The sequence below is a fragment of the Podarcis liolepis genome, assembly GCF_965112155.1.
Source record: "Podarcis liolepis genome assembly, chromosome: 8".
Taxonomy (NCBI): Eukaryota; Metazoa; Chordata; class Lepidosauria; order Squamata; family Lacertidae; genus Podarcis; species Podarcis liolepis.
The window spans coordinates 45,727,161-45,740,878 of NC_139560.1; the positions used below are offsets into that span (position 1 = coordinate 45,727,161).

The 13,718-nt window shown below is 43.4% G+C and overlaps 1 long non-coding RNA gene across 1 annotated transcript; it reads left to right on the top strand.

Annotated features, from left to right (window-relative positions):
• Positions 1-6,390: 6,390 nt before the first annotated feature.
• On the top strand, positions 6,391-10,713 carry LOC310713532. Its single transcript, XR_014529312.1, has 2 exons — positions 6,391-6,461; positions 10,462-10,713. It is a non-coding gene; the product is annotated as an uncharacterized lncRNA (long non-coding RNA).
• The last annotated feature ends 3,005 nt before the right edge of the window (positions 10,714-13,718 follow it).

The window sequence follows — 13,718 nt, forward strand, 5'->3', positions numbered from 1 at the left end:
TTCTCCTTTCCCTTCCTCCCCCACAACAAACACTCTGTGAGGTGAGTGGGGCTGAGAGACTTCAGATAAGTGTGACTGGCCCAAGGTCACCCAGCAGCTGCATGTGGAGGAGCGGAGACGCGAGCCCGGTTCACCAGATTACGAGTCTACCGCTCTTAACCACTACACCACACTGGCTGGACAAACTACCCCCATAAGGAGCACAAGGTGTCCCCCACCAGAGCTACTATCCCTCCAGGGGACACGAATGGCGCTGTGGTCTAAACCACTGAGCCTGTTGGGCTTGCCGATTGTAAGGTCGGCAGTTTGAATCCGTGCAACAGAGTGAGCTCCATTTGCTTTGTCCCACCTTCCAACCTAGCAGTTCAAAAGCATACCAACGCAAGTAAACAGGTAGCACTGTGGTGGGAAGGTAAACGGCATCTGTGTGTGCTCTGGCGCTCATCACGGTGTTCCATGCACCAGAAGCGGTTTAGTCATGCTGGCCGCATGACCCGAAAAAGCTGTCTGTGGACAAATGTCGGCTCTCTCGACCTGAAAGCAGAGATTTGTGCCACACCCCATAGTCGAATTTGACTGGACTTAAATGTCCAGCAGTCCTTTGCCATCACCATATTTTTTTTTGCTTACTACCCCTCCCATAACACCCCATGTTTTGCATGTATGCTGAATATGTAAGGTAGCAATAGACAATGCAAGAGGATAGTGTTAGCATGTCACTTCAGTAATATTCCAAAGGCGTCATAAGAAGACACACTGACCCACATTGTGAACACACAGACATTGTGACTGAGTGCAAATATTGCGTCAGACATTGCATTTTCACAGTCTCTCCTTTGTTTGTTTGCTTGTTTTTGTTGTTGTCGTCGTCATACTTAACAAGCAGACACAAGGAAGGAAATGTTTAGGATCAGGGTACCAGTCAAACTGATGACCTTTGGAACTCATTTGGAAAACTAATGGCAGATATGTAACTTTAAAATATAGCTTAAACAACACTTTCAATGTTGCAATAACATGATTCAAGGAATAAATGGGAGTGTTAAGCAGGAGGTGGAACGATGTGCACACCAGAAAATGAGAACACCGTAATAAATTAAGGGATTTTAATCTCCTAATAAATATTTTATACCTGTTTCCTTTCACTATGACAGGTATATTAAAGAACCTCACCCTTTTAAAGGACTAACGTAGTTTTTTAAAAGACGCAATTTATTTATAGTTGGCTGCTTCTGATACTGTATTCAATGGTGAAAACACTGGAGCCTTACTTTCACTTGGAGCATTAGATGCCACTGTGATTCCATTGAACAATGCATGCCAAATCAGTCCAACAATATTGGACTAATAAGAAGGAAATGAAGAGTCTTGGAATGTTGGTCATTTGCAGCCCAGGATAAATATGGTGCCTGGCAACTAAACAAGGGGATAGTAGAAACGTGGAATTTTTCCAAAACTGTATGTTTACAACAGTGACTACTTAGCAATATTCATTAACTTTGAAAAAACTCTGCACACAGAACTGGGTGTGTTTCCACAAGTGAAGCTAAGAATGCCTTCAAGGACTTATCCACATTAGCACAGAAAATTGCTACCAAAATTCAATCATTTCTGGTTGCTGAGGGCAGGAGCTCAGCACAGTGCATTTATACTACTTAGTTGCTACACCAGTCTAGATAAGGCTGTATTCTTGTTCTGAATTTCTCCCACATTACCACTGCAAGATGTTTTAGCTAGGAAAACAAAATTTAACCTCTCATCCCTTTGCTGAGGCAAATGCTTTCGTTGTGATCCTTGTGGTTGCATGATTGTCACTAGCATTTATTGGACAGCACTGTAACATCACTAGGAACAAATGGCATAATTCCTTCCATTAGACGTCCCTGCTTTTCTGTACTTCGTTCATTATTGTTATATATTTACTTTTAATTAGAGACTGCCATGGTCGGCCTCAGCCCTGACCATCATACGTTGATTGTTTCTTTGTGCGCAGAGCCTACATGTAAACTAAGTTGTACATGCACAAACTTTATGCACAAAGGAACCATCAGTGTGTGAAAGGCAGGGCCTATCCCAGCAACCCTGATCCTATCAGACTGGGGTGGTCAACCACACAAACATTAGCATAGCCCTGTTGGATCAGGCCAAAGGTCCATCACTGTCCAGCATCAAGTTCTTATCATGATGTCGATGACAATCTGCAAGGAGGAACTGGGTGCAATAGCGGTCCCCCTCCAGTTGTGATCCCCAGCTACTGGAATTCAGAGGGATGCAGCCATTTTTGCATTAGACTGATGCAAGCGGGAAGTTGTAGAAAAAAGTTGTGCTTTATGCTCAGACATATGGTCTTGTATATGCTTCCAAATATTTTGCTAGAATGGGATCGTTTACTCATCACTGAGGAAACATGCTCCAACTAGTTCATAATGTTGCCACTTGTCTCCTGATGGATATCAGGAGACAGGGAGACATTCAGTCAATTCTGCGATGGCTTTGTTGGCTGTCAGTCAGTTTCAAGGCCCAACCTGAGGTGCTGATGCTTACCTTTCAAGCTCTCCTGGGAACCACAGAACCTGCCTGTCCCTCTATCAACCCCACCTCTTTACATTCTCCAGGTTGGGTCCTGTTCTGCGTACCTCCACAGCTGCGGGGCCTTTCATTTCCCCTGAGAGCCTATCCCTGAGGCGGAGGAATGGCCCCTCTGATGCGGCTTGGAGACGCCCTTCCCATTTGGCCTCTCAAAATGATCTGAACCTCAAGTAGCAAAAGGGATCCAACTGTTATGAAAAAACATAGCGAAAAATACAGTACACTCTGAGATAGATGTTAAGATTATCTTTAAATGCCCTACAGTGTTCAAGCATTCATCTTTCTCTGTTTGAATCAGTGACTAGTTCTGTTATTTGCTTGAGCAGCTGAACTGCTTCAATCTGGTAAGAATTTGAATATATATATAATTTGAATATATATATATATATATATATATATATATATATATATATATATGGGGTTTGCCGAAAATCGCTCACCCGCCTGACCTACGATGCCACTCACATGTGTCGCAACATCAACCTATCATCTATCCCCTCACCCAAAACGCACGCCCAATTCCCGCAGCAACAGCCAATCAACAACTGCCTTTGCTGCAGCCATCAAGAACACGTCCAATAGCCACTGATAATCTCTGGCTTGCAGCAGCAACTAATCCCACGTCCCCCCAATGCACTATCCGTGTATAAGACGAGCCCACATTTTTAAACATAATTTTATAATAAAAAACCTTGTCTTATACAGTGGTGCCCCGCAAGACGAATGCCTCGCAAGATGAAAAACTCGCTAGACAAAAGGGTTTTTTGGTTTTGCGTTGCTTCGCTAGACGAATTTCCCTATGGGCTTGCTTCGCAAGACGAAAACGTCTTGCGCTTTTTTCTTAAAGCCGCTTGAAGAGGCGCAGTGGCGACGGACCGTGCTTCGCAAGACGAAAAACATCGCAAGACGAAAAGACTCGCGGAACAAATTATTTTCGTCTTGTGAGGCACCACTGTACACGGAAAAGTATGGTATATATCCAGAACATTTTTATCCTGCTCTTCAGCAGAAAAAGGCTCCCAGAGCATCTTGTACTGATCAGCGATAAACCCCTATCTTAAAATCTAAAAGATATAGCACAAAAGGAAAACTGACTGGGTGGGAGGAAGGGAAGAAAAGCAAACTTGGGCACTAGTTCTTAAGAGTTCTTATAATGAGCAGTTTGAATGGAAAGATTTCTAGGAGAGGGGTGAATTTTTTTCCGGCAATGGAAAAGCTTTCCAGTCCTGTCTCTCCTTCAGCAGCCTGATGGAATGGCTGCTGTTAGTTGAGTCGAAGAAGGTTGAGGGAAGAGCCTGATGAAGCATGTCACCCTATCCTGCAGGCATATGGAACAGATAGGGCAGGTATAAGAAGAATTGCAGTGGCAGAAATTGTGACATACATTACCACACCTATCATGGCAGGATGGAAAGACCAAGTTGGGGGGGAAATAAAAAATAAGATGATGGGAGAAGCAATTAATCATAAATAGATGGTTTTTTAAAGAATGCTTCTGACAAGTGATTTATGTCTCGAGACAGAAAAGCGAAGGGGCATAATTGCAGTCTCCTATCCCCATCACGAATAGGGTTCAACTGGTTACCTGCACAGGGAATAATACAAGTGAAAGGAGATGCATGTTTTCTGAATTGAGTAAGGCTAAAGAAAGGTTTGGGGCCAAACTCTATATTAGTAACTTCCTTCCTCTTATGGATGGAACCCAGTACTGTATATGGAGGTTTGCTGAAAGAATCTATTGGTGATCTCACTGTGGTGAAGGACAAAGGAAGGAAAGGACAGCAAAGAGTTATTTTGTACACAACTGGGGGGGAGGGGGGAGAAAACGGCCCTGTATGCATGGGAACACTAAAGACTGAAAACTCCACTTCTGCAGGAGTTCCTTGAGGCTAGGTTCTCATAGCTCAGTTAATTTGCATAACTGCAAAATTCTTTTGGAGCCTCTGTGGCCTAGAGAATGCTCAGAGGGTTGCCAGATTGCAGCCTGGACATTGACTTGATACCTTGAAAGTCCCCAGTAAAGGGGGGGGGTGTGTGACAAAGCAGGTATGGTTTGTTCTGTCATTTCCCCTTCCATTGTATCATCCACCTGAACCTGCCCTGCTGTTATTGCAATGAGCAAGTCTCCAGGTGTGTTGTGCAGCAGGTGAGAGGGGATACAAAGGGTCTAGGGGAATGGCTTGGAGAAATTGTTTCTGTTGGAGCTCCTGCTAGATCAATAAACCTAAGTGTAGATCTCTGGATGCCATGTGGCAGCTCCAAGTTGCCTTCTTTGTAGAGATGCTTCCTGCTGGCTTCCCTATGGCGCTGCCTCAGTTAAACCTGAGCTGCTTCCTATTTGCTGCTCTTAGGGAATTAGGGGAATGGCCGCAGGGAAGGGGATGTGGTGGCGGCGGCTGCATGGCTGCTCAACTCTTGGAGAGATTCAGGAAAGCAGGAAAGCTGAATGGTTTCATAATTACAGCTACTTCCCTCACAGGGTTGTGAGGATAAAATGGGATGGGGAGAAGGGTATGTGTTGCCCTGAGCCCCTTGGAGGGAATAGTGGGATATAAATGTAACAACGGAAAAAATGAATCCCTGCCACACTCCACATCCTGTAACTCCCAAAGTCACCAGACTGGGTCCAAGATCAGCATGTGGGCCTAGCAGGTTACCTTGAAGCTGGATTCTGTTTGCACATGATCCTGGTAAAATATTCTGAGAACAACTGGGTTAAACTACAGGTCAGAAGATTTCATCACAGGTATTGTTACGTTGTCTGCAAAAAAGGGAAGAGAGCTATGACACAATGACCAATTCTCTTGTAACTCTTTTATGCTCATGGAACATAAAGGGTAAAGGGACCCTTGACCGTTAGATCCAGTCGTGGATGACTCTGGGGTTGCGGCACTCATCTCGCTTTATTGGCCGAGGGAGCCAGTGTACAGCTTCCGGGTCATGTGGCCAGCATGACTAAGCCGCTTCTGGCGAACCAGAGCAGTGCACGGAATCACCGTTTACCTTCCCACTGTAGCGGTACCTATTTATCTACTTGCACTTTGACGTGCTTTCAAACTGCTAGGTTGGCAGGAGCAGGGACCGAACAACGGGAGCTCACCCCGTCATGGGGATTCGAGCCGCCGACCTTCTGATCGACAAGTCTTAGGCTCAGTGGTTTAACCCACAGCGCCACCCGTGTCCCTACATGGAACATAAATGTGGGGAAATCTGTGACCCTCCAGATGTTCTTAGACCCCAGGTTGCCACAACTCACAAGCCAGCATGTCAAATAGTCATTGGTTTAGGGAATTGTCATCCCTCAACGCTATCTGGAGGGCTATAGACTGCTCATCCCTGCTTTTGATCCATATGTTTATATTCCATTCTGATATAACTGTTCTTATATGCATGTATCCCATGAGCAACTTTTAAAAGCCAGCCCATCAGCACAAATGAATCAAAATGGATACTTCCATATGTTACTCCCAGCAGCAGAAGATATGCCAAACCAGACATGAGGTGGGGTAGGAAGAGGTGTGAGTAGCATCTTACAGTATCTCCAGGGAAGACCTATTAACTAGGGTAGGAAAGAGGTGTTAACTACCATCCCTGTTTTGAAGCGCCTGTTGCTGTGCCATCCACACTGGTGTGCCAGTCGTAGGCACTGAGCATGGAGATTGGCACAGTCCCATGTGGAATGCAAATGTTCAACAAATCAGCATACTGATCTTTTGGGAAATACCTTCAGGGCCTAAGCATACTTCACAGTGGATGGATGTTTCCATGGGTGAAGCTCCCTTACCTTTATCTTCTCATCCCCAGATTATCGAGATATGGATCTATGAGAAGAGACGTAACAGGAATACTGAAGACTGCAAGAGTCTGGCAATGTGAGACTTTATGTCTGGCACGGCTTGAGAAGAAGGAAGTCTGGCTTCCTTTCTTAATTACGAGAAAGCGTACATGTACAACCAAAGAAAGCATTTGTCAGTTACAAGCACCTACTGCCTTTATTTTAAGCCTACAAGCAGTAAATAGTTTCAAAACACGAAGAATGGAATTGTAATTTGAGTGTCCAAAAAACTAAAGGAAGGGAAAACATTTTTAAAAAAGCAGCGGTTTTGTTAAATTTAACTCCAAAAACATATTTCACACTCTTCTGAAAATACAGAATATGACAGCAGTTTTAATCCTAATTTGTGGGATAAACCAAGGGCATGTTCACATCATTCCACCACTCGCTTCCTAGAATATATCCCAGAAACATCTGGCCCATTTGGTGCCACATCCGGAGCTGAAGTCATTGATTCAATCCCCCACTTCTAGACTAGGTTGTGGGAAAGTGTGTTTCTGATTGGAAAGAAACTCATTTCCTTGCAGTGAATTCCTGAACAGGCATTCTGCTAAGCATTGCTTGCTTCCTTAGTTGTAGACACAATTAAGAGCTGCTCTTGCTGTGTATTCCCTACTGGCATGGAAAGGCTCTAAGCAACTGTTTAAGTGGCAGAGTCAAGCCTTCTGCTCCACCCACCCCACCCTCTCCAGCAGATCCATTCCAGGGACTGGGAGAACCTGCCATTTCCACTCCCATAATTAATTATGTTTCCAGATTAACGGATATTTCTTGCTGTGCAGCCTAGCAAGCTTGCCTGAACGTTGAACAATCACAAAAAGTAAACACAAAATGTAAACCGGGGCCCTAAAGGTTACCTTAAGCAATTGCAACTGGAAATTAGAAAAACCAAGACCAATATGGTTTACAGGTTTAATTACAATGAACTATAACAAGTTACCAAGTTATAAAATTATGAAAGGGGATAGAGAAAAGATTTTCTCCGTCTTTCATGACACTAGAACTTGCGGGCATCCAATGAAGCAGAAGGTTGGAAGATTAAGGACAGATAAGAGACAGGACAGCACCTAGTTAAACTATGGAACTCGTTCCCCTGGGACGCAGTTATGGCCACCAACTCTGATGGTTTTAAAATAGGATTAGACGAATTCAGGGATGTGTGGGCCTATCAATGGCTACTAGGCATGATAGGTATGTTCTACCTCCAGAGTTGGGGGCAGCAATGCTTTTGAATATCAGTTGCTGGAAACCACAGGAGGGAAGGGGGCTCTTGTCCTTGTGTTGTGCTCCCTGGTTTCCCATGGTCATTTGGTTGGCCACTGTGAGAACAGGATACTGGACTAGACAGGCCATTGGTTTGATCTAGTTTCTTTGTATGTTCTCATCAAAGGCACTATGAAACAAACTGACAAATATGGTCAAAGGCTGCAAAAGTCACAACAATATTTGACAATGGGAAGAATCTTACAGAGCAACCTATACTGAGCTTAAGGTAGGGGGACACGATTCTCTCTCCCCCTCCTGATTTAAACCCCACAATAACTCTGTGAGGTAGATTAGGCTAAGAGGCGGTGACTGGCCAAATATCACCCAGTAAGGATTTGAACCCAAGTCCTAGTCCACTACACCACACTGGCTCTAGAGACAGCTTTGCTTATATAAGTACCACCTGCTTCAGAATTTTAACATGGTATATAAGTAAATCCATCTTTCATCTGATAATTTGGGTACAGCGATGGGAGAATTGTTTCACTTTTATGAGAAACAAATTTTGCATGGTTTTAGCAGAGAACACAACATTCTCTAACTATAAAGCTCATCCTGTCATTCTGTAATTATAGTTTCATGCTCTCCCACTACTCCCTGCTAGCCCCCTTAGTTTCTGTGTTGTAGTACAGTGTCCCACCATAAAGCCCAAACTCCATACCAAATCAGGCCAATAAATCAGAAATCCTAATAAAAGGGAGGAGGACTTTAAATGTAGCACGTGGGTCTGACTTATGCTTTGGTCAATCCTGGGCAAAGTACACTTTTATTGGGCCAACATTGTGCAATAAACACGGCTCCAGAGACCTTTGCTCTGCTGCTTCCCAACAGAATTTATGTTTTGTTTGCATTTGGGGGTGGAGGGCAAGTGGAAAAGGTAAGGATTGTTGTTTTAAAGTCCTTATATCACACCACTTATGCTATCTCAGAGCAACACTAAGAAAGACTGCTTTGCATTATTTTCAGAAGGACTGGAAAGAGAAAAATCAGCTGAAAATGTTGAGAATATTATTGACTTGAATTGTATCGTGTTGGTTGCAACCTGATGAGCGAGTAGAATTGCTGAGGGTTTTGTTGCTCTTTTAGGGTCCGTTTTCCAGTTTCTGAGCCTACGGCCTTCTTCACACATTACGTTACATCAGATTTGAGTTTGCATTCTTGAAACCTAGCAGTAAGCCCATGATAGGACTCATCAGCGTATCTCATCCATATCTCATCCGTTTCACCATTTTCTCAAAAAAATCTTGATAAGAACTAGGCACATCTCATCTCCCCCAGCTAACAGTGATGAAAGAGATTCCAGTGACAAACTTTGTATGTTCACCAACCTAGAATTCCATAGGTCAGGCATGGTCAAACTTGGCCCTCCAGCTGTTTTGGGACTACAATTCCCATCATCCCTGACCACTGGTCCTGTTAGCTAGGGATGATGGGAGCTGTAGTCCCAAAACAGCTGGAAGGCCAAGTTTGGCCATGCCTGCTAGGATAAAGGACAGCCTAGAAATGTCAATAGTAAAAACTGCATCCAGGTTTCTCCCCAAATGTAGATAACTTTGCCCTTATTTCATTTCCACTTTCTGAGATGATTAATTCATTAGGTTGAATCCCGGCAATCATTGCATGGAAAAAATGACTTGTGTTCATGCAACAAAACCTCTCCTCCCCATGTCCCCCCCCACTCCAAATCTGCTCCCGAGGATTGGGGGAACCTGTAGAGCAAGTAGATGGGAGGAGGGTGTCCAGGGGGCAAGCAGGAGAAGATGGAGAGGAACCTCCTCTGCAAAGTCACTCATGCAATGACTTTGTTGGGGAAAAGACCATTGTACATAACTCTTTTTATTATTCTCTACATTCCTGATACCTCTTCATTTGGTGACCATCTACAGTTTTGATCAACGCACTCCTAGTTGCATTTCCCAACTCACTAAAAATAAATTTTACTTTTAGCAAACTTTTTTTTGACCCAATTCGTACATACATCAATGGCACCACCAAATTCTTTCTCATTCTTACAGTTCAATGTTGTGACCCAACATGTTCATATCTGTTCAGGATTCCAGTAATCCCTGTGAGATTCCTAGCAAGTTTCTTTTGAGCTATTGAGCTGGGGAGACATGCAGGTGGTTACTCTGAATACAACTGGAAACTGTTGCATGTTGTCAATTAAAGAAAAGAAACAAGATCTGAAATAGTATTCCACTTGACTCATTTGGAAGAAAATAAATTTGACCAAACTGTTAAAAATAAGCCTGCTTATTTCACTGATCTTCTGAATTTCACTGATCTTCTGCCACATATCTAATAGTTAAAGGTAAAGGACCTATGGATGGTTAAGTCCAGTCAAAGGTGACTGTGGGGTGCAGCACTCATCTCGCTTCAGGCCAAGGGAGCCGGCGTTTGTCCACAGACAACTTTCTGGGTTATATGGCCAGCATGACTAAACCGCTTCGGGTGCAATGGAACACAGTGACAGAAGCCAGAGCTCACAGAAACGCCATTTACCTTCCCGTTGCAGCGATACCTATTTATCTACTTGCAGTAGTGTGCTTTCAAACTGCTATGTTAGCATAAGCTGGGACAGAGCAATGGGAGTGGGTGTAGGCCCCATACCCCCTCTCATTGCTTCTTATTATCATGTCCCATTCGTTATCTTTGTCCTGAATGATAGAATCTAAGAGACTGCAATTTTCCTTGTACTGATACAGTGACAGATTGGAGAAAGGTGGCATGTCCAGAAATTGCTTCCACTCATGTTCATGCTGTTTTTGTAGGGCTGTTAAGACAACACTGTCCAGAAGGAAAGTACCGCATGCATGTGGATGAAAAATGTAAAACAAATAAATAAACCCAGCTTCTACAAGTTGAAAAAGAGGAAAGAGAATCATGACAGATGTCCACCCCCGACCCCCGTTTCAGCCAAAGCACTTTGAAGGCTTATCGCTTTTCCTTTTTGCCTCTGTAATACTTTTGAAATGTGTAACAAAACAAGTTTTTGCAAAGACACCATCAATCTTCGAAAGAAACTGGTTTTGTAGAGCATGTGTTACTAGATCTGCTAGTGTGTCTGTACACACATGCATATGAAGCCATATCTTACATGCATGTACACGGACAGTGCTCACACTACTACACCTGGGACCTTTACCGTTATGTGCTGCAGATAGGATTGAATTAGTTGTGACAACCTTGGCTCACTCTGGAAAATTAGGCAGTCATCAATAAGAACCAAATATGAGTGTGCTTCTTCCAAACAGCTGGCAGTAACCACAGCAGAGTTGCAATTGCGGTATTTATGGAAGATTAAAATGGTTTAAGGGTAGAGTGGCTTTTGCAGCTTGAAATGCCATTACAGAAATATTAAGAGAGGGTTAATAATGATACATTACATGGGCTACCCAACCCGTGTGGCCTGAGATACTATTGCAAAGGTAAGAGAGAAATGGCTCAAGGTGAACAGTTGTCTAATATGGAAGTGGGTGGATGAGCCCAGTTTTGCTAGGAAGCAGGAAAGATTCAGACAGGGGGAAGGCCACATACAATGGACTAGCTTTTTCCAGTCTCTTTCTGTCATATGCAAATTTGCATTGTATTTTGCTGGTGCCACACAATCAGGAGCCATGCAAAAATATTAAGATGCCTGACAGAAAGAAGACATGTTTGGGTTTCCACCTGAACACACAACAGTTTAAAAGCAGGAAAAGGCGCACTAGTGTGTGCGCACTCCCCACCTCAATGTTCCTGTGGTCACTCAGTCCCAACCCTATGCCTAGTGTGAGAGATCTGCAGGGAGCTTTTGCATATAGAAACGTCGCCATCTGAACCTTGGTTACTTACTAGGCAAGTTGGACCAATGGCCTGACTCCATAGAAGGAATGTCCACATGTTAATACATTGTCGACAGGTCATCTGACAAATGGTAAATTGCCAAGAACAGACTAGGTGACTACAAGTCACTAACAATCTCAGATTAACCGGTCAATGGACTCTATCTCAAAAGCATTTCAGAGATGTTAAGGACAATGCTATACATGTTTGAAATATTGTTTTCCACAGAGTCAGCAAAAGAGTGGCAAGGAGAAAATATTTCATAATTGCATCAGCCCCTTTTTTTATTACATGTCATTTCATTACTCCCTGTTATTACACATATTTGCCCTTTGATACAGATCAAAAAGTGCATCTGCTAAGGAAATTAATGAGTCAATCAACTGCTTTACTGAAACTCCAGCCCCAGAGTTCAGCTTCTACACATGGTGACACTGAAGAAATAGAAACACAAAGACCACTGTATTTTGTGTAGAGAGCAATGCTCCCCCCGAAGAAAGATTTCCCCCTTCCTTGACATATTCCAAAGGCTAACATAGATGATTAGTGGGGTTGGGTGCATTCTGACAACCCATGCAGACTTTCTCCCTGTTTAGATTGTGTAGGTAGTTCAACACATTGTCTACATAACCTACCATCAAGCTGGGTGCTGATTTTTCTCATCATGGGCATTCAGGCAATTTGTGCTCATGGCAACCCTATGCGCATGACAACCAGTTCACCACGCACACATTTTAGTTGTGGAAATCCCCTCCTCCCGCAAACCATACATAGGCATTAAGGCTGAAAAGCAAGCAAGACATTTCAGATAGCCATATTTACAGTCATGTCAAGAAGGGTCATTTATGTACAGCATCAGAATCCCTATTACTGCTCACCCTTTTGGCTAGGATCTATGCACCACAGGTCACCACATCAGGTAGGCAACTTACCTCCTTGCATCCAGTATGTGGGGTTGTAGACATGGCACTTCTGTCTGAAGTACTGAATAGACGGCTGGTGTGCTATCGAACGTTTTGATTGATCCCTTGTGTGGCCAGTGGAGTACTAGAAGTCATGGCATTTTATTTGTGCTTGATTTTGAAATCCAAAATGGAAGTTTGAGTAGTCACCGCTTACTGGTTGAGTCTTTTAAAAAACCTGAGTATTGTACAGCTAATCCACAATTTCAAAATCACGAGCTTTAAGATCAGGTTAAGTGTGAAGTTACTTCTATTACCACGTTGGCTTTTCAGTCTGTCTTCATGTTGTATATTATGTGTAAAATTATGATAATTAGAAATGTGCTATAAAAAGTGAATGGGGGAGATAAAAATGCTGTGAATCTAAAGATTAGAACAAGCTTTTTAAAAGCCCCTGAAGACTTTTGTCCTGCCAAAAGGCTGGATATTACATTCACTGAACATGCCAGTGAGAAAAAAGGTGTGTGACCCTACCCAAGTTTAATTCTTTTCAACGGGGTTTAGTATTGCAGTCTAGAATAAGCAGGTTTCCTTGCATCCTTTCGGACAGCCATGGGGAACCATCAGCCACTGCAGATGCTGCTGGACTGCAATTCCCATTATCCCTGGCCATTGGTCACACTGGTTGCAGCTGATGGGAGTCCAAAACCATCAGCTCCAAAAACATCCATGCAAGGGAAGTTGACAAAACAGGTATAATGCGTCAAAAGGTGAAACCTGCCCTTCAAAACCAAAGTATGACCTGGGATATCTCAGCTGGTAGATGTCATTGACTGGCTCCCTGAGTGTAGGGCATGAGACTCTTAATCTTAGGGTTGTGGGTTCGAGGCTCACATTGGGCAAAAGATTCCTGCAAAACAGAGGGTTGGACTAGATGACTAGTTGTGGTCCTTTCCAGGTCTACAATTCTATGATTCTGCGAGAACCAGTAGCCCTCCAGATCTCTTTTTGGCCCTCCAGTTCATCATTCCCAGCAAACACATTGGTCACCGATGACTGGAGCAATGTGTGGAGTGCTGCAGGTTTAGAGCCTCTGGTATAGCTTATACTGGTTCAAAAACCATCCTAACATTGGCATTGCTGGCTAGGGATAAATGAGATGAGATAGGATTATCTGTGTGCCTGAATGGTGGAAGTAAGAATATTCTTTTGATTCCTTTCCAAACTTGTATGTAGCTGCTCCTTGAGAACACCTCTCTATTGTATGATACACTTAAGAGAAATCACATTGTACAAAGAGA